Below are 19,695 nucleotides of genomic sequence, written 5' to 3'. Positions count from 1 at the left end.
TTCTGGTGTATACATTAGTCAGTAATAAGGTACTGTAAGCATCCTGCCACAACAAAAATGAGGGCTGAGTGCCTGATTTAAGGCAACTTAATTATGAGTCTTAAGGGCCCTATACTCAGCTATTTAAGACACCATAAATGGAGTTTAAGGCACTTAAACTTGTTTTCTAAACCTAGGCAGGAATTGACTCTTCTAAGTTTGGGTACCCAGTGCTATAGATCAGCTAGGCAACCGTAAATTCGTGCTCCCGCCCTGGCCTGACCACACCTACTTTAAAGGCATCTAAATTTAGACACTGAGCCCAGGTGCATTTTTAAATGTAAAAGTCTAGAGCTTCTGAGTATTGAGCTGAAAGGGCCTGATTTACTACCCTTCCCCTCCCCACCCACCAGACACAAAATGGGAGAAAAGCCTTCATCAGTCAGGCTGAAAGTAATGGTTTGCGTTTTCTAACATGTTGGCACAGAAGGTTAATGAGCTGCCCCCTTTTTTTTTTTTTTTAACTTTTTTCAGAAAGCCAAATATTTCACCTTTCAGGCAAGGTTCGGATACTAAGCATCAGAAAACTCTCCCATGAAATTAGCAAATGAATAATTAGGAAAGTCTAGAAACAACTTTATACCACTGATCCTGCAGCATGTCACAATATAAAAGTCTGTGAAAATTCCCAGCCATCTGTAACCTTGGCTAATGCTAAGACATTTGCCACCAGGGAAACAAGTCGCTTTTAATAGCAGTGTGAGAGATAAATTTACTTGTGACACGCCAGTTGATAGTTATGCCTGTCTGCCTATGCCACGTATGGCTTGTTAAGATCAATGCTTGAACATGGAGGGTGGCGGAACCATGAGCTGCACAGCACACTCTGCTGTCAACACAAATTCAGAGCAGAGATGGGTGCATGAGGGATGATGAGAGGCAAGTTCAGAGTTGTTTACCTGACCCCCCCCCCCCTTCCACAGTAGTACAGTGCAAAGAGCCATAGACAGGTGATCTGGCACCCATGGCCAACTGAAACTGTGTGCCCTTGCCCTGCACACACCAGTGTTTCTCAAGCTGGTCCTGGAGTACGGCCAATGCAGTCTGATTTTCAGGATAGCCACAATGAATATGCATGAGAAAACCCCCATTGTATGCAAATCTGTGCATGCAGATCTGTCTCTGCATATTCATTGTAGCTATCCTGAAAACCAGACTATGTAGGGATTAGTACACCAGAATGGGTTTGAGAAACACTGTTGTACACAACACATGACATCACGAGCTGGAGGACTCGCTCCTCCCCACTTCTCCATCAGGCACCCCTCCTCTCCCTTTTCCTCTCTCCACCCTCTTCCCCACCAGGTACATCCTTTTCTACCTCCCTTATCAGGAACCCTACTTTCCCACTCTTCCCTATCAGTTATCCTCTTTCTCACAAACCTCTCCCATTAGGCACCCCTCCTCTCTGCCTCTCCCTGATCTGGCACCACCCTCTTTCTTCCCTCCTCCCTATCAGGCACCTGCCCCTATCGGGCACCACCTTTATCCTCTCCTCCTCCATCAGGATCCTCCTTCTCATCAGTCACCCCTCCTTTTTCTTTACCAAGTATAAACATCCTCCCTCCCTCCCTGACACCCCCAAACTTCCCACACCTTCCAGAGTTTGCGCCTCTTCTTCCCCTCACCTTCCCATTATGTTTTCCAGTGCTGTTGGGATTCAGTGCATCTCTCTGCATCTCCTCCAGCTGCTGGTGCCATTCCTCCCCCTCAACCATCTTTTGGTTGAACCATGAGGGGCTCTATACATTTTCAGGCCCATACAATTGAAACAGAAGATCATTGAACCAGCCAGCATGGAGGTGAGCAACAAGATTCCGGGCTCAGCCACCACTTCTTCTGGCTCCTGTTTGTCCGTCCCCGTGCTTTGTGGCTGCTGCCACCTTTTGCTCCTCATAGCTGGAGATTGAAACTGATGGCAAAAACCTCCTCCTGAACTGCAAGGCCCTGGCATTCTGAATCTGCATGCGGTGGCTGGAGGGGTTGCCGCCTTTTCTGTACGGGCGCCTATGGCCACGGCCATAGGCTAGCTACACACTGGTTCAGAATCTCAGAATACGAGGCTTTTTATAAAAAAAAAAGCAGTGATTTACTTTAAATTAAAGCTTTTTAGGTTTGTTTTAATTTGGATGGTGGCACGGGGCCAATCTTTAATGCAGATTGCTTGAGTTTCTTTTGCACTTTTTTTTTTTTTGGTTCTGATTGCAAGAATATCAAACATGGTGTCATGGGAATGAAAAAGCAGTAAAATCAGTGCAGAAAAGGCATGCAGCAAGCTCTGTAGATGCGTAATTCAGCACTGCATGAAGCTGTTTTCTTTTCTGGCTTGCACATTGTAGCTGTGCCACTTTGGTATGAGGCCACTTTGAGCATTTTACAAATGGTAGAGGGCTGCAAAAAGGAGGGACTCTTTACAAGATATCACTTTATTTGTGCTCTCTCATCCACTCTATGCAAGACCCTCAGTATAAAACATGTATTTATTTTCATATACTGGAATTTTGAGAAATGAAAATGCAGTTCACCGTGAAGTTATATTTTGTGTTCCATATTCTGTTTTATAATTGCATGCATAATCATGGACTTGGAAAGTGTTTTAGATTAAAAGCAAATCAAACAAACAATTCTGTCTCTAAGTTACCTTACTGGTAATATCCTGCAGAGCTTTTCATAACCCAGCACATTTAGCTGATTGAATATCATCTTTTAACCGATACCAAGTGTCAGATCTCAGCAATGTGAAATGGGATTGTGGTCTTAAGTTCAGTTCCAGGGACCATAGTAGAAGTGTTCATATTGCGTCCCTTGTCAGATTCCCATACATCTCTGGTGTTATGGTTCCCGGCCGTGCTTACCCGCGGCCAGGCCCCCCCCCCACCTTAATCACGCTGCCGGCACAGGGTCCCTCTCGTGGCGGCCAGCAGCGCACGGGTTGCGGCGCGACTGCCTCCGGACGTCGGGGAGCAGCGTCGGGGAAGACGTGGCAAACTCCGCCTCTTAAAGGGGCCGCGGCGCGAAGACCAGGCCGGCCCCGGAAGTTGACATCATCAGCCAGGGAGATTTAAACCTCTCCCTGAAGACAGGAAGACGCCTTTGCAACAAGGTTCCAATGGTTGCCCGCTAGTTTCTTCTGGATTCCCTGTCTTCTGGCTTGACTTGGATTGGATTTGGACTTTGCTGCTCGCCGCCTGTCTCGGACCCTTTGCCTGGAAACTGGACTTTGTTGCTCGCTGCCTGCCCCGACCTGTGGCTTGGATTCTCCGTCTTCTGGCTTGACTTGGATTGAACTAGGACTTTGTTACTTGCCGCCTGCCTCGGACCCTTTACCTGGAACTTGGACTTTGTTGCTTGCCGCCTGCCTCGGACCCTTTGCCTGGAACTTGGTCTTTGTTGCTTGCCGCCTGCCTCGGACCCTTTGCCTGGAACTTGGACTTTGTTGCTTGCCGCCTGCCTCGGACCCTTTGCCTGGAACTTGGACTTTGTTGTTTGCCGCCTGCCTCGGACCCTTTGCCTGGACTTGATTTCGTCTTCCTGTCCCCGCTCCTCGGGGATCTCCTGACGTCGCCGATTCATCCCCACTGTGTGGCCTGGTCAGTTCAGTGGAACTTCTCATCGCTGTGCTGCAGTGCATTCCACCTTCCGGAGACGAGTACACCTGGGCACCGCTGGTGTACTTCATCCCTCGTCCCGGACCAAGGATCCACTAACATAACATCTGGATTCTGCTACAGGTCTCGTCACAGACTTGTGACAAGAATATAACGACTGACAGTCATGAGCTGGCCCTCACTTCTTAGCTCTTTGGCTGAGATTAAAGTCTTGTATAATATGAGGGGTTAACGCCTTGCCATCTAACCCCATTGAGGACTTCATGATGGTACAACCATTATCAAAGTAGGAGAATTAAACTGCTTGTTAAAAAGTACAAAGCCTTTTGATTGAGACAAAGTATAATATCTAGGTTCTGACTGCTTCTCTGACTTTTTTTTTTTTTTTTTTTAGCTAAGATCAAACATAAGATCTGAGCCATGAGCTGAGGACAGTCTCTTATTGGCCTGTAGACTGAGTTTGACAACCTGCACCATACATGAGGGTTGGCCGGGGGGGGGGGGGGGGGGGGGGTAGGGGGAGATTTAACACCTTGCCGTCTGACTCCTTTGGAACAACAAGAGAGGTGAACAAATTTGCCTATGGCACAATCACAAGAGGATTGTGAGAAAGTGCAAGAGGACCTTGCAAAACTGGGAGACTGGGCATGCAAACAGCAAATTAAATTTAATGCATATAAGTGCAAAGTGATGCACTTAGGGAAGAATAACCCAAGTTATAGCTGCACAATGCAAGGTTCCACATTAGGAATCATCACCCAGGAAAAGGATCTAGGTGTCATCATTGAAAATACGTTGAAACCTTCAGCTCAGTGTGCAGCAGCAGCTAAGAAAGCAAGCAGAATGCTAGGAATTATTAGGACAGAAAATGAAGAATAAAACAGAGACTATCATAATGCCTCTATTGTTCCAAGGTGCAGCCTCATCTTGAGTGTTGTGTTCTGGTCACCACATCTCAAAGAAAGATACAGAAGAACTAGAAAAGGTACAGAGAAGGGTGATGAAAAAGGGGATGGAATAATTCCTCTATGAGGAAAGGCTAAAGAGGTTAGGACTGTTCAGCTTGGAGAAGAGGCCGCTGAGGGAGGAGATATGATAAAAGGTCTATAAAATAATGAGTGGAGTGGAATGAGCAAACACTTAGGGGACACACAATGAAGTTAAATTCAATAAGCTAGGTACATAACTTTTAAAGTTAAAGTAAGGTCCATGGATCTTTTGAATATCAGGCTGCTTTTATTAGAAGAAACGAGAAGTTCCCAGCAGAGCTAATACAGCCTACTTGTATACGCATGTACAGGAAATCCAAAAAAATACTTCCGTCAGGATTCCCTTGGATCCCTGGACATGTCCTGAAAATTTGGTGTGAGTATATCACCAGACGTAAATGTTATTAGGGACATACACATATAATGAACTCATAAGCCTTCCATTTGGAAAGCAAGCTAAACACAAGATGTTAATATTGCAAAACCTACAGCTTAATAGTCCTGTGCTGACTGGAGGCTCTGTGGGGGTCATCTACAGCCGTGCTTCTCAACCCAGGCCTCAGGGCACACCTGGCCAGACAGGTTTTCACTTCTCTGGGCTGATCCTGGTACGTATAGGGAAATAGATTTGCATACACAATGGAAGAAGTGCATGAAAATCTCTCTCATGCATATTCATTGTGGATATCCTGAAAACCTGACTGGTTAGGTGTGCCCCCAATGACTGTGTTGAGATGCACTGATCTACAGGCATTATTCACAGCTGTATACATTGTGTGTAATTAGAATAGCATATTATTGCAAGTGACAGTTTTTCTTTTTTTTGCATGGGCCTACATAATTACACAGTACATACAGGGGTAGATTTTAAAAGGTGCGAGCAGGCGTACATGTGCGCATGGTACCCGACGCGCACACATGTATGCCCGATTTTATAACATGCGTGCACAGGCGCGTGCATGTTATAAAATCGGGGGTCAGCACACACAATGGGGTGCACTATTGTGTGCGCCGAGCCGCGCTGCCTTCCCCCGTTCCTTCCCCCTAGCCTGACCTTCCCACCCATTCCCCTAACCTTTCCTCTCCTAGCCCTACTCTAACCCCCCTTGACCTTTGTCTTACCTTTTGCACCTGCATCTGGGCAGGCGCAAGTTGCGCGCACCAGAAGCCTGCCGGCACGCAATCCTCCAACATAGCAGCAATGGCCGCTGTGTTGGAAGCCTCGGGCCCCGCCTCCGGACAACCACACCCCGCCCCCGCCCCTTTAGTAAAGCCCCAGGACTTACATGCATACCAGGGCTTTACACATGTCGCCGAGCCTTTTTAAAATAGGCCCGGCGCGCGTAAATCCACAGGATTTACGTGTGTAGGGCTTCTAAAATCTGGCCTATAGGGTTCAGATTAACAGAAAATCAAAAAGGAAAATTAGTTTCGTACCTGATAATTTTTGTTCTTGTAGTACCACGGATCAGTCCAGACTCCTGGTTTTGGTCCCCCTCTAGCAGATGGAGACAGAGCAGTTATCAAAACAAACTCCGCCTATAAATAGGCTGGTGCCACCTACAGTCCAGCAGTATTACTCAATGTCAAAGCAGAATGGAAATCTCAAAACTATTATAACTATATACAGTAAAAGAAACAAACCGGTCCACTGAACCCTCCCAGGACCTGAACCTTGAGAACCACTTGAGGACAAAATTCAGAACTCTGCCAATCTGAAATAAGATAATATATAAGAACCAAGCGGACTTTCCCTTTCTCTCATATCTGAGATGGGCAGGATTCTGGACTGATCCGTGGTACTACAGGAATGAAAATTATCAGGTAAGAAACTAATTTTCCTTTCCCTGTACGTACCCGGATCAGTCCAGACTCCTGGGATGTATCAAAACTTCCTTAATTGGGATGGGATATGGAGAGGCCTGCTCGAAGCACTCCCTCTCCAAATCCTCCCGCAACTGGAGCCTGAACATCCAGTCTGTAATGTCTTGCAAAAGTATGCAAGGATTTCCACGTAGCCGCCCTGCATATCTCCTGCGATGATACCATCTGACACTCTGCCCAAGACGCCGCTTGTGAACAAGTAGAGTGGGCACGCAGACCCGTAGGAAGGGATCTACCCCGAAGGAGACAGACCGAACTAATAGCCTCTTTTAGCCAACGAGCTATAGTAGTTTTGGACGCCTGCTGTCCTCATTTAAGACCGCTCCACAGCACAAAGAGATGGTCAGACACACAAAACTAATTGGTAACCTCTAGGTAACACAGCAAAGCTCTGCGAACATCAAGCTTCCGCAAGTCACCAGCCAAAGGATCCGAACGGTCTAACTCCGTGAAGGCCGGCAGATCAACTGATTGGTTGACATGAAAAGAGGAAACCACTTTTGGCAAGAAAGACGGAACCATCCTTGAAAGAAACTCCCGAATCCAAAATCCGCAAAAAGGGTTCCCTACATGAAAGTGCCTGGAGTTCCGACATCCTACAAGCCGATGTAATGGCCACCAGAAAAATCGCCTTCAAGGTAAGAACTTTTAGAGTCGATCTCTTCAAGGCTCAAAAGGCACCGAACAAAGAGCAGTGAGGACTAAATTAAGACTCCATGACGGATAGGGATGCCGAAGTGAAGGACGCAAGTGTTTTGCTCCCTTAAGAAAACAAACTACATCCCGATGTGCGGCTAACGCTATGCCCTGGACGGATCCACGCCACTTGCACTCTGAGGGAACTACATGACAAACTGTTAGACCGGATTGTAGAAAACACAGAATATCTGACACCGAAGACCGGGTAGGCGTGACCTCTCGGTCCAGACATCAAGTCTCAAAAACTTTCCATACTCTAACATACGTGAGATTGGTAGACGTCTTACACGATTGGAGGAGCGTGGCTACTACAGACGCAGAACAGCCTTTGTGACTTAACCTCTGCCTTTCAAAAGCCATGCTGCTAGACAGAAGCGATTGACTTCTTCCAAACAAACAGGCCCTTGATGCAGCAGGTCTGGGAGAACTGGAAACCGCAGCGGACCCTCCACAGCAAGATTGAGAAGGTCCGCGAACCAGGGACGTCTCGGCCATTCTGGAGCTACCAGGATGACCTCTGTTGGATGGATCTCTATCCGCCTGAGCACTTTGCCGATCAATGGCCAAGGCAGAAAGATGTACAGAAGAACCTCTGTGGGCCAAGGCAGCACTAGGGCATCTACCCCTTCTGCTCCCATCTCTCTCTGCCGAGCATAGAACCGTGGAGCTTTGGCATTCCGGAACGTCGACATGAGATCCATGCTCGGCATGCCCCATGCGTCGCAAATGAGTTGAAAAACCGCATCCGTCAATTCCCATTCCCCGGGATAGAGACGGTGATGACTTATAAAGTTTGCCTGCACGTTGTCCACGCCGGCGATGTGAGACGCTGCTATGCTTACCAAGTTTTGTTCTGCCCAGCTGATCAATTATTGAGCTTCCATCGCCACCGGTTGACTTCTGGTTCCTCCTTGGCGATTGATGTACGCAACCATGGTCGCATCATCTGAGAGAACTCTGACCGACTTGCCCCGGAGGAGAGGATGGAATGCTTGCAATGCCAACCATACCACCCTGGTTTCCAGTCTATTGATTGACCAGAGAGATTGGTTGGGAGACCAAAGTCCTTGTACCGATTTCCCTTGGCATACCACTCCCCAACCAGAGAAACTGGCATCGGTGGTGACCACTGTCCAGTGGGACACTTCCAGGGGAACTCCTCGGACTAAATTGTCCGTCACCAACCACCAGTCGAGACTGGATCGCACTGCCTCCGTAAGTGGCAAAGGTAGATGAAAAAGCTCGGAGACTGGGTTCCATCGGGAAAGCAAGGCGACTGTAAAGGCCTCATATGAGCAAAGGCCCAGGGTACAAGTTCTAATGTTGAAGTCATCGACCCAAGAACCTGTAAATAATCTCTGACTCTGGGTGGGTGCTTGAGCATTAAACCTCTTGCTTGGACTTGCAGCTTGGAGATGCATTCCGTGGTAAGAAAAACTTCGCCCTGCCGAGTGTCGAATAGAGCACCAAATACTCCAATGACTGAGTGGGCTCCAGTCAGCTCTTGGTGAAATTGACCACCCAGCCCAGCGATTGCAGGAGCTGAAGTACTCTCTGAATCGCCTTCTGGGCAAGCGCTTTCGATTTTGCATGAATCAGCCAATCGTCCAAGTAAGGATGCACCAGCAACCTTTCCCTGCGGAGATGGGCTGCCACCACCAACATCACCTTGGTGAATGTCCTGGGCACTGTGGCTAGACCGAAGGGCAGAGCCTGAAACTGAAAATGCTGATCCAGTACCGAAAACCAAAGAAACCTCTGGTGGTCTGACCAAATGCCTATATGAAGATCTGCTTCCGTGAGGTCTAAGGATGCTAGAAACTCTCCCTTGCGCACCAAGGCAATGACTGACCAGAGCATCTCCATGTGAAATCTGGGGACCCGGAGACATCTATTTACTTTTTTTCAGATCCAGAATGAGCCGAAAGGATCCCTCTTTTTTTTGGCACTATGAAGTAAATGGAGTAACGGCCTTTCCTTCTTGCCTCCGGAGGCACTGAGACGATGGTCCCTAGTTGCAGAAGTCATTGCAAAGTGTCCTGCACCGCTCTTCGCTTGGTTTCGTAACTGCAGGGAGAAATTAGTAATCTTATTCTCCCCCAGAGATTGGATCATATCTTCCAGGTCTTTACCGAAAAGTAGTTGGTCTTTGAAGGGCAAGGACCCTAGCTGTGACTTGGAGGAGACATCCACCAGTTTCTCAAAAGAGGAGCCTACGAGCTGTGACAGCTGAAACCATGGATCTGGCTGATGTGTGCAGTAGATCATGTAGTGCATCCATGCTGTACGCCACCAAAGCTTCCAGATGACCTGCCTGGGCCGCCTCTTCATCCGATAAGGCGGCATTAGCTTGCAACTGCTGAATCCAGTGGAGACCCGCTCGTAAGGCGAAATTGCTGCAAATAGCCGCATGCACTCTCAGTGCTAAAACCTCAAAAATCCTTTTAAGTTGTACCTCCAAATTCCTGTCTTGCAGGTCCTTGAGTGCTGTAGCTCCAGTAACCGGGATCGTGGTCTTCTTGGTAACAGCGCACACTGCCGCATTTACCTTGGATACTCAAAGCAGCACTAAAACATCCTCTGGCAGAGGATATAGCTTGTCCATGGCTTTACACACTTTCAATCCCAGGTCCGGGGTATCCCATTCCCAGAAGAGCAAATCTGTAGCCGAGAAATGAGAAGGAAAGGAAGAAGCAGGGCCTCTCAGACCCAGCAACACCAGATCCATAGCACCCAGTTTAGATTCCTCCTTTCTAAAGAGGCGCACCACTTTAGGGTCATCCCCTTCCTCAGCATGCGCCCCACACATTGTGCCTTGGTGCTGTATATCAGGGTCTACATCCACCCCCTGTGGGGGCTTGGGCAGTAGGTCTAGGTCATCTGGATCATAATCCTGACTAGAAGTATCCGTAGTAATCTGGGGAACCCCTGACCGATGGGGACGCTTAGGCTGAGCAGGCTCCGCACCTCCCTTAGAGGTAGACCTTTTCTTAGCAGAGGGCTTAGATCCTTGAGAAATGACCTTTTTACCAGACTGCAGCTTCCCTAACTTCCTCTCCTTGTAAGCTTTATGAAGCAATAACACAAATTGTGACAAAAAAGAGGAAGAGGAGGAGTCAGAGGCCCCCTCGAGGCTATCCTCCATTGCAGGGGAATTAGGCTGTAAAGGTTCCCTGTCCCTTGGGAAACCTTGCTGGGGAGAAAGAGGAGGAGGTAAACCCCCCTCCCCCAGCGCTGCACTAGATACAACCCTGAATGACTGGAAAATGGTCCCTGTTCCCATGCTGAATGGCAACTGATCAGCCTCAGAGTGAATTGCAGCAGACGTCCCAATCGGGACTGGGGCAGACTTTGATTTAACTAGTTTTGCCATTTTAATTTTTTTTTTTTTTTTGGGCTCTCGACAGCCCCTCCCCCGCCCCGGGATGCAAACCGAGCAAAGGCCCTCCCTGGAGAGCCGCGCGCAGACCGACTCGCACATGTGGCAAACGGACCAACGCGGCATCGAGTCATGACAGGAAAATAAAGACAAAATAAATTAAAGAAAATTCAATGAAAATTCAATGAATAAACAGCAAAACGAAAGGCAAATACCGTGCTGCGACAGGGAGTGAAGGAGAGAGAGCCAGCACGGGAGAAAACGAAAGCAAAACTTTTTTTTTAATTATAAAACTTGCCCGGCAGTGGTCCAAGTTGCTGATCCCTTTGGGTGGAGTGAACCGGGCTCCCCAGTGTCGCACCCAAGCTGCTAAGTAGATAAGTAGGGCCCTCGACCCTGTGAAGCAGCTGCCTCAGACCAGTGGGGGATGGTTCTCTCAGAACCTAACGACCACTCTGCTGCCACAAGCTCCTTTCTTTTATATATATATATATATATATATTTTATTATTATTTTTTTTTTTAATTATAAAATTTGCCCGGCAGTGGTCCAATGTGCTGATCCCTTCGGGTGGAGTGAGCCGGGCTCCCGGGTATCACACCCAGCTGCTGAGAAGATAAGTAGGGCCCTCGACCCTGTGAAGCAGCTGCCTCAGACCAGCATGGGATGGCTCTCTCAGAACCTAACGACCACTGTGCTGCCACAAGCTCCTTTCTTTTATATTTTTTAAATAAAGCTGAAATAATCCAGAAACAAAAGACAAAAAAGTCCCCTAGACTAACTAAACACAAGATAATCAACTTAAGCACACAGCCCAGACTGTAGGTTTGGCACCTCTCCCATCTGCTGGAGACAGAAGAATACTGCTGGACTGTAGGTGGCACCAGCCTATTTATAGGCGGAGTTTGTTTCGATAACTGCTCTGTCTCCATCTGGGGGGGGGGGGGGGGGCAAAACCAGGCGTCTGGACTGATCCGGGTACGTACAGGGAACAAGGATTTCTGTAAGTTACCATGGCATTCATTAGAGAGGCAAACTCCATAAGTTTTGAAAGGTTCCTTTCTTGGTTGACTAGCATGTTTTGGTTTTTTTTTTTTTTTGCATGTCTGAAAGCTTCTCCATTTCTATCAGTATGAACCTACAGAAACTGAGGCACTGCCAAGCTGACCCTTATCAAAATCCCATTCAAGCATGGTGCTAAAATGGCTCACTAAGGCAGACAGAATGGCTACCAAGCAGGTGTCACATCCCCCAGCTTTCTTTCTAGGTTCAGGTCTGCCACCTCTATTTGCTTTACCAAGATTCAGAGGAGATCAGCTCCCTGCTAGATACTACATCCCATGCTAGATACTACATCCCTGCTAGATAGCTCCCTGCTAGATCCCTCCCCCTCTGCTCCAGGTAAAACCCAAACTTTTGCTAAACTTTATGCAGGACGTAAAAGAAGGTCTAAATACACATTGGACCACAAAGTAGACAAGATAAAAGATCCCTTGTTCACCAATGCAGAAGAAGTCTAGGCGACAGTGACCACTGAACGGGTCCAAGGCTAGACAGCCCATTAGCCTGGCAGAAGATGAAATTCAAAAACAGCCCCCTCAAGTAAATAATATTATGAAGGAACCGACGAACCCTGTCCGATTTTAAAATGACAGCGAACGAATGGGCCTTGTTTTGCTGCAGTGGTTTCAGTAACTTTAAACCTGACCTTCTCCTACAGTATTTATATTTCTGATGATAGTGACCTTACTGATACTCACAGAGGCAAGCCATGTTTATAAAACAGCTGTGTCATTCTGTCTCCCAACAAGCCGTCTGCCCAGTGCTGTACACAGTGAATGACTGATGTTCTGCCCTGTAGCTGCTACCACCCTTAAAACAAACTTCACTACTGCCTAACTGACTTCATTAGACTGCGCACATGTAGAAAAAGCACGGAGAAAAAAAAAAGCACAAATACACAGCCACCAGCATCATTCGTATATCACCCTAAACAACATATACCTGAAACTGTGCACACAAGGAATTATGTTTAATTAGTATTGTATGCTGCTTGTTGCGGCGGTTACTACCCCTAACTAATTAAGCTGGATATTTCACTTAGATGCAGCTCCAACACTGCTCTCTACATTAATGGTGGGGGTGGAAGGGAAATAGAACCAAAAGGTTACTAAGAGCCAAGAGTAACAGATAAGTATGAGAAAAAAAAAAAGTGCGGAGCATGCCGGGCAGACTGGATGGGCCATTTGGTCTTCTTCTGCTGTCATTTCTATGTAAATCCAACTCGGGCCTGACAGGGACAAGGAGTTCAGCTGCAGCACCTAAAAACGATGGTCCTGTTGATGATGGGGAGATCTGATTTAGGGCTGGATTTACTAATGCCGCAAGGCATAATGAATCCCGCGGTAACGGGGGCGCAAAACGGGGGGGCGGTCCTGCGATAGCCGGCAGCGGTCGCACCTCCGCGGACTCAGCTCTGGTTCCCGGAGGTGAGTGTGTAGATATCGCTGGGCGCTCAGCTCCAGTTCCTGGGAGGTGATGGTGCAACTAATGATGGGAACTTAGCTCTAGTTCCTGAGGCGATGATACTGCCAGGTGTGGAGACTCATACAACTGCTGCAGAGTAATAATAATTATAATAAAAATGTTGACTCTGAGAGGTCAATATTCAAAAGATTTGTCCAGCTAAATTCAAAATTTAGCTGGACAAATCTGGGGTTTAAATATTTTATTTATTTATTATTATTATTATTTTCTTTTTTCTAATCTGCTTTTCAGGCACTTCAAACCAGACTACATCAGGTACTGTCGGTATTTCTTCCCCCATCACCATGAGGTTTCAAGAGAGAGGATGGTCCTGTAGAGGTTGCAAGTGTGGGGAGAGAGCTCAGTAATTTGTCCAAACATATTGGGGTAGATTTTAAAAGCCCTGCGCGCGTAAATCCGGCATGGGCCCCGGGACGGGCGTAAGTCCCGAGGCTTCGTAAAAGGGGCGGGAGGGGGGCGTGTAGGCAGGCCGGGGGGGGGGGGGGTGTCCGGGGCGGGTCCGGGGGCAGGCCGGGAGGGCGGTCCTGAGTCCCCCGGCACTACAGCCTGTGCCAGGGGATGCCGAGGCGGCGCGCGCAAGTTACGCCTGCCTCAAGCAGGATTTAGGTAGGGCTGGGTTAGATAGGGGAAGGGAGGGGAAGGTGGGGGGACGCGGAGGGAGCGGCCTCGGAGGGAACGGAGGGAACGGAGGCAGGCTGCGTGGCTCGGCGTGCGCAGGCTGCCGATTTTGCACAGCCTTGTGCGCGCCGACCCCGGCGTACTTTTGTTTGCGCCGGTTGCGCGAACAAAAGTACGTGCGCGTGTACTTTTTTAAGATCTACCTCAATGTGTACGGAAGAAAGGAGCAGCCTTGAGGTGCTACAAATGCATTTTTTTTTTAATTTGGGGGTGGGGTAAGGAATCTGGGGCTAGCCCATACTTATTTCGAAGTGTTTTATAGGTTGGTGGGCTGTGGGATCCAGCCTGAAACCCACAAACATTTCTTTTTTAATTTTGCTGCCACTTCAGTAGCTGTGTGTTGAATGTAGGTGGCTAAGGCTAAAGCTATTTGGATGCACGTACCAGAATAACTTCAAATCTAACCACTTATAGTCAAAACAAAGCCAGCTAAAGGTAGCTCGATAACGTTATGTGAATATATTCAGTGAAACGTTTATCCCGCTGAATATCTGGCAGAAGTTATCTGGCTAATTTAACTGGATTAACTTTTCTGCTCACTGGCTTACTGAATATGGACCTCTGGAGCATATCATATTCATCAGGATCAAGTTCTTCAAAGAGAGACCATGAAGCGTGAAAAAGAGGAAACATGATGAACGATAAAGCAAGGATGGTAGTTTGTCCATTATTAAAGAGTGCCATATGAGAGGAAATAAGATAGGAGAAGAAACAAAAAATCATATAGGTCCATTTTTCAACACCACTTAGCTAAATAATTAGCCAGCTAAGTGGGGGGCAGGAGAGAGTGTTCCAGGGCAGAGCTATTTATCCAGCTAACTGATAGCTGGATATATTTAGCAACACGGCTGCACTGCTGAATAACCCAGTCAAATTAGCCGTATATGTTTATCTGGCCAATTTGCTCATCTGGAGAATGGCTGAATATGAACCTCAGAGAATATGATAGCAGGTAAGGACTATAAGGCTGAATTTTCAAAGCTAGTTGCATGCATAAAACCCAGTTTTGTGTGCGTAAATGGATCTACTAAATTAGACTGGAGTCTCAGTTTGTGTAAAAGTACACAAATAACCTCTTATGCATGTACTTTTTTGTGAACTACAAAGAGACATTCCAGAGAGCAGAGCTGGGGTAGAGTTGGGATTTATGTGCATAATTTTTTTTTTTTTTTGCCAGTCAGGAGGCAGCAAGGTACTCACGATTCTAAGCTTAGTGAGGTACAAGTGTCTGCAGGCAGTTTGCATTTGTCAGCTAGCTTGGAGAAATTGCAACAAGAACATAATAGAGCAACACTGCTAGTTTCTTTAGTTTTTGAACAGGATTTAAAATGATCATGCACATGTAACACTCAAGACTTTTTTATGGGGCAAAGGCCAATGCAAGAACATAGAAAGCTTTGTCCTTGCTATGCACCAGGAGACCAGAACTCTTGGGGGTACTTTGTTAAAATTCTTCCAAATGCCCTGTGAGCTATTGTGATGTTAAATATGTTTTCTTTGCCACAAACCAATTAAGGTATTTTCTAGATATAAAAAGGATTAAAGGTGAATTTTAAAAGCCTGACGCACAAATTAATTAGAGGATGCACAAATAAGTCGGGCTTGCACACGCCAAGCAGATTTTAAAAGCTGTTCGGATACATGAGTTTTCAAAAAGGGGCAGGAGCGGGTGTGGTCTGGGCGGGGCAGGAGCATTTTGGGGCATAAAGCTGAGGTGTGCGCATAGGTACTTACATGATCTGTGCCGAGGCTCCCTGCCGCATAACTTCACTTCCGCTATGGATGCTGTGTACGTTATAAAATAAAAATAAATAGGCAGATTTGCAGGGTTTTAAGGATTGGGGATAACTGGGGGCACTGAAGGCTATTAAACTAGGGGGGATTTGGAGGACCTCTCTCTTAACTGGGCAAAATGTAGACGAAGTGATAAAGCTGGAAATGGCGTTGGTGCGCATCCCTTTAAAAATCCCCTGGTTTACGCAGAAGCCGCATTTGTGTGCACTTACACAAGCCCACTTAAAATTTGGAGCACCTGTGCGTGCGGCCAGGCTATTTTGTAACTTGTGCACATAGACGCGCACAAGATATAAAACAGCCATGTCCCTGGGCGTGGGCCGACGAACTCGCACACATGTGCGCCCGTGCACCGGTTTGAAAGTTACCATCCCTTTGACTAGTCCAATGGAATCTCTTTGGTAACTGTTGTCTTGGTAAATGTTGGCATAGTAATTAGCTTATACTATTATGTTTTTTTTCTTTATAATTTTTGAATCACCCTATTTTTCTCTCCCAAATACTTGTGGTCTTTGGTTGAAGCTAACCTAGCTCATGATAATAATTGTTTTGGATTTGTGAATTTTTTTTCATTTTGTTGGTTAATGGAATCCTGTGGGTTTGCATCATTGTTTTCTGTTCAAGTTTAATTTATATTATAGATTTTGAAAAAATCAATAAAAAAAAAATTTGCACATAACTGACGCCGCACAAGTTACAGTTTCAGAGTAGCAGGTGTAAATCTGTGTGATGTAATGTGTGTGTGCATGTACTTGGCAAATTTTCAAAACCAAACTTACGGTAAGTGTGTAAGCTTGCTTGGAAATTATTGTAACCCGTCTCATATTGTGCATAGATGGGCTATAAATATTTAAAACAAAAAAATAAATGCATGAAAGTTTGTGTATACAATTTGCATTCAGGCTTTACCACTATTCCGGCTTTTATTTTTTTTGTTTTGCAACTAAGGATCTCCAGTGCTTACGAAAGAAAATAATAATGGTACCAGCCACGGTTTGCCAGTGCCATCTGAAATAGTGGCAACAGTGGGATAGGAGCGACCAAGGAATGCTCCTGCCCTGTGAAGATGTATATGGATTTTATAGACTTCAGGAAGTTAGAAGGTCTGGGGAGGCTAGAGGATTTGGAGTTTTGTTTTGTTTTTTTGCAGGGTATCAGAATTTTTTTATTTATATTTTTTTCATTTTTTTAATATTTCTTATTTTTGTTTTGATTTTTACTTTTTATTTCAAATAAATGAAACAAACAAGAAAACGAAATAAAAAAAAATTCTGTGCACACTGCTAATGGTCATGGGCTCTCGCACCCACTTGATAGGATCCAACATATCTAAGACTGTTGACAGATCCAACAACTCTACCAGAGCATCCCTGCCCCTGTCTGCCTGCCTGCCTACGTGCCTCTAGATCTCATCAGTTAGTGCCAACAGAACAAATTTGTCCCATGTTCCCTTCTAACCCCAGACTGAATGAATGAAAATCGTGAGTCTTTTAATAATTTATACAAGTTGATGGTATACCAATTTTTGAAAGGGGATAGTGAATAGAGGATGATTATGCTTAGTTTTCATAGAAGAATGATTCCTTGTTCAGTTATAGCATAATATAGAGAAGCCATAGTGACAAGGTATCCACACTAAGAGAGAGAGAGAGAGAGAGAGTTCGTCCAGTTTAAGGATAGGATTTGCAAACCTCCTGCAATTTATTAACTTCCCTTCCCCCCATCAGCCCCAAACCTTAAAACCCCACTGACTAGCCTAGTTTTTATTTTGTTTTAAAAGTTACATGCCATCCATAGCAGACTGGTGTCATCAAGGGTAACAGTTTTTTCTTTGTGGCCCTTCAGCTCTCAAACTCGCTTCTGAAGCAGCTTCGACTAGAAACTGGTTTCATGAATTTCAGCAAACAATTAAAGATACATCTGTTTTGCTTCAGCTTTTAACTGCAAGACACATATTTGATTTTATATTTTCATAGTATAAATTTTTACATGTTTTATCTCTTAATTTTACTGTATGTTACCTTTAACTTGCTTAATTTTTAATACTGCTATTTTTTTATTTTTGGTGTTCCATTTTATTATTCTGATTTTACTGTTTCCCTCCTCGAGCCTTGTAAAGCAGATTATAAATCCAAAATGTAAATAAATGATCATGGAAATTTGCATTGCATTTTATGGGCAAGTAATAAGTCCCAATATAAAATGCACAGGGTTTTGACCTCGAGTTTCTTTTCTGAGTGCCACCAACTATTTTGGGGTGTTATTCTCAGATGGTAACATATTATTTTCTAGGAAGTCCATATTCAGACACAGTGCGACTAGCAAAATTAGCCAGATAAACTTATCTGGCTAACTTTGGAGGTATATTCAATAGGGGCCACTTTGACATTCAGAGTGAGACGTATGAACAGAACAGTACACTCTTGTGAAGATTTGATGTCCTTCGGAGTGAGGAAACTCACCCAAAGATGAGATGTGTACAGTGTTCTCTCAACCTAGCTTGATGTTACCCAGGTAGAGAGTCCATCAAGCTAGGTTGAGATAACATTGTACAAATCTCTCTCTCTCTCTCACCCCCCCAGTGGTTGTAGGTAGGAATTGCAACAATTGTGGCACTTACTGCAAAGTGTGAAAAAGTTATCACACTCTGTGGTAATATCTATGCGAAGTGCTACGATAGCCTATTTATCGCAAAGTGCGCTATTACCATAAAACAAGGCTCTCTTCCTATCACATGCGATAGTTTGATGAATCCTGGCCTTAGTTGACTAAATTCTAGCTGCCTAACTTATTAAGTAGCTAGAATTTAGCAGGATATGTTCCTAAATATTCATTTAGCTGGCTAATTTTTGAGTTAGCTGGCTAAATACGTTTGAATATGGACCTCTAAATTTAATTTTTGAACATAAATAATCTCTGTACCTTGCATCTTGCACTGTTATACCCCCTCCCAAAAAATGGTATGAATTTTCTTTAAAAAAAAAATGGAAGAGAAAAGATTAAGCCAAGGAATTCCCTAAAAGTCATTGACCAAAGCAGTAAAGTATGTTTCTACAGACATCATAACTAATGTGATAACATTACTAGTTTGTATATTTTGAATCTTAAGGGAAAGGCATTTAAAAAAAAGTGTGACAGACATCATATGATTCAAGTCATCCTTATCCAACACACCTCAATCTGTTCTGTGGGCCAACAAATTATCCACCCCCAGAGCTCTCAGCTTTGGACCAATTCATTTAGCTGGAGGAGGATATTGGCTAGAGATGGTGGAGAGGGTAGGGGTGATCTCTTGGGCTCAGCCAGAGGAATTCCGATTTGGAAGGGTTACATTTAAGTTGTGCATATGGAACCGCTGCTAAACTGTCCAGGACAAGCCAGAGAGCCTTTAGCTGCTACGCCCCCAAACTATGAAATGAGGTGCCACAGCACTTTTGCCTTGAGGCATGCTACCCACCTTCTTAAAGAAAAGTAAAGCAGGAAACAGAGAGTAAGACAAACCACTCACTTCTCTCAGCAGGACACAATTTGATGCATTTAAGGACTTCAAAACCATCCTCTGAACAGACATGCAATGGACCTACTTTAAGTATAGAATCTTTACACAGTGGGATTTGTGCTTTGCTCTCCAGAGCAATTTATAGTATCAAATTAATTAGCTCGAGTAAAGCAGCGATACTAACAAAAAGATTTTTAGTTTGGTTTTCGATAATGGAGTTAGTAGTAGAAATAAACAACATCCCGATGATCTCTCTCTTCTGATCTTTATTTCATTCCTGAGAGGATACTAGTCTTTTAAGCTCCTCTTGCTGGACCTCTCTTACCATTATGAATGTAAACTAGGACTGAGGGCAGGCATGTGGTGTTCCGTATCAAAATCCCATGCAATTACCCTAGTAGATATAGACCTGAGTAAACCGTTGTGATGGCAAAACCGAATGACAGTATATAAAACTCGATAAATAAATAAAAAATACAGCATAACCTAAGCAAATGGATTTATGGCAGGCTAAAACAAACAATGCACATCTTTCAATGTAAAAAGCAAAATGAAATATATAGGAAATAAAATACATTA

General features: G+C 45.2%; 1 protein-coding gene across 1 annotated transcript in view; it reads right to left on the bottom strand.

Annotated features, from left to right (window-relative positions):
- The window catches only part of ADSSL1 (adenylosuccinate synthase like 1), a 78,486-nt gene that overhangs the window by 57,855 nt on the left and 936 nt on the right, over positions 1-19,695 (bottom strand). The window lies entirely within an intron of this gene.

Source organism: Rhinatrema bivittatum, chromosome 4, assembly GCF_901001135.1.
Source record: "Rhinatrema bivittatum chromosome 4, aRhiBiv1.1, whole genome shotgun sequence".
In the NCBI taxonomy this organism is placed as follows: domain Eukaryota; kingdom Metazoa; phylum Chordata; class Amphibia; order Gymnophiona; family Rhinatrematidae; genus Rhinatrema; species Rhinatrema bivittatum.
This window is presented reverse-complemented; position numbering and strand designations above follow the sequence as displayed.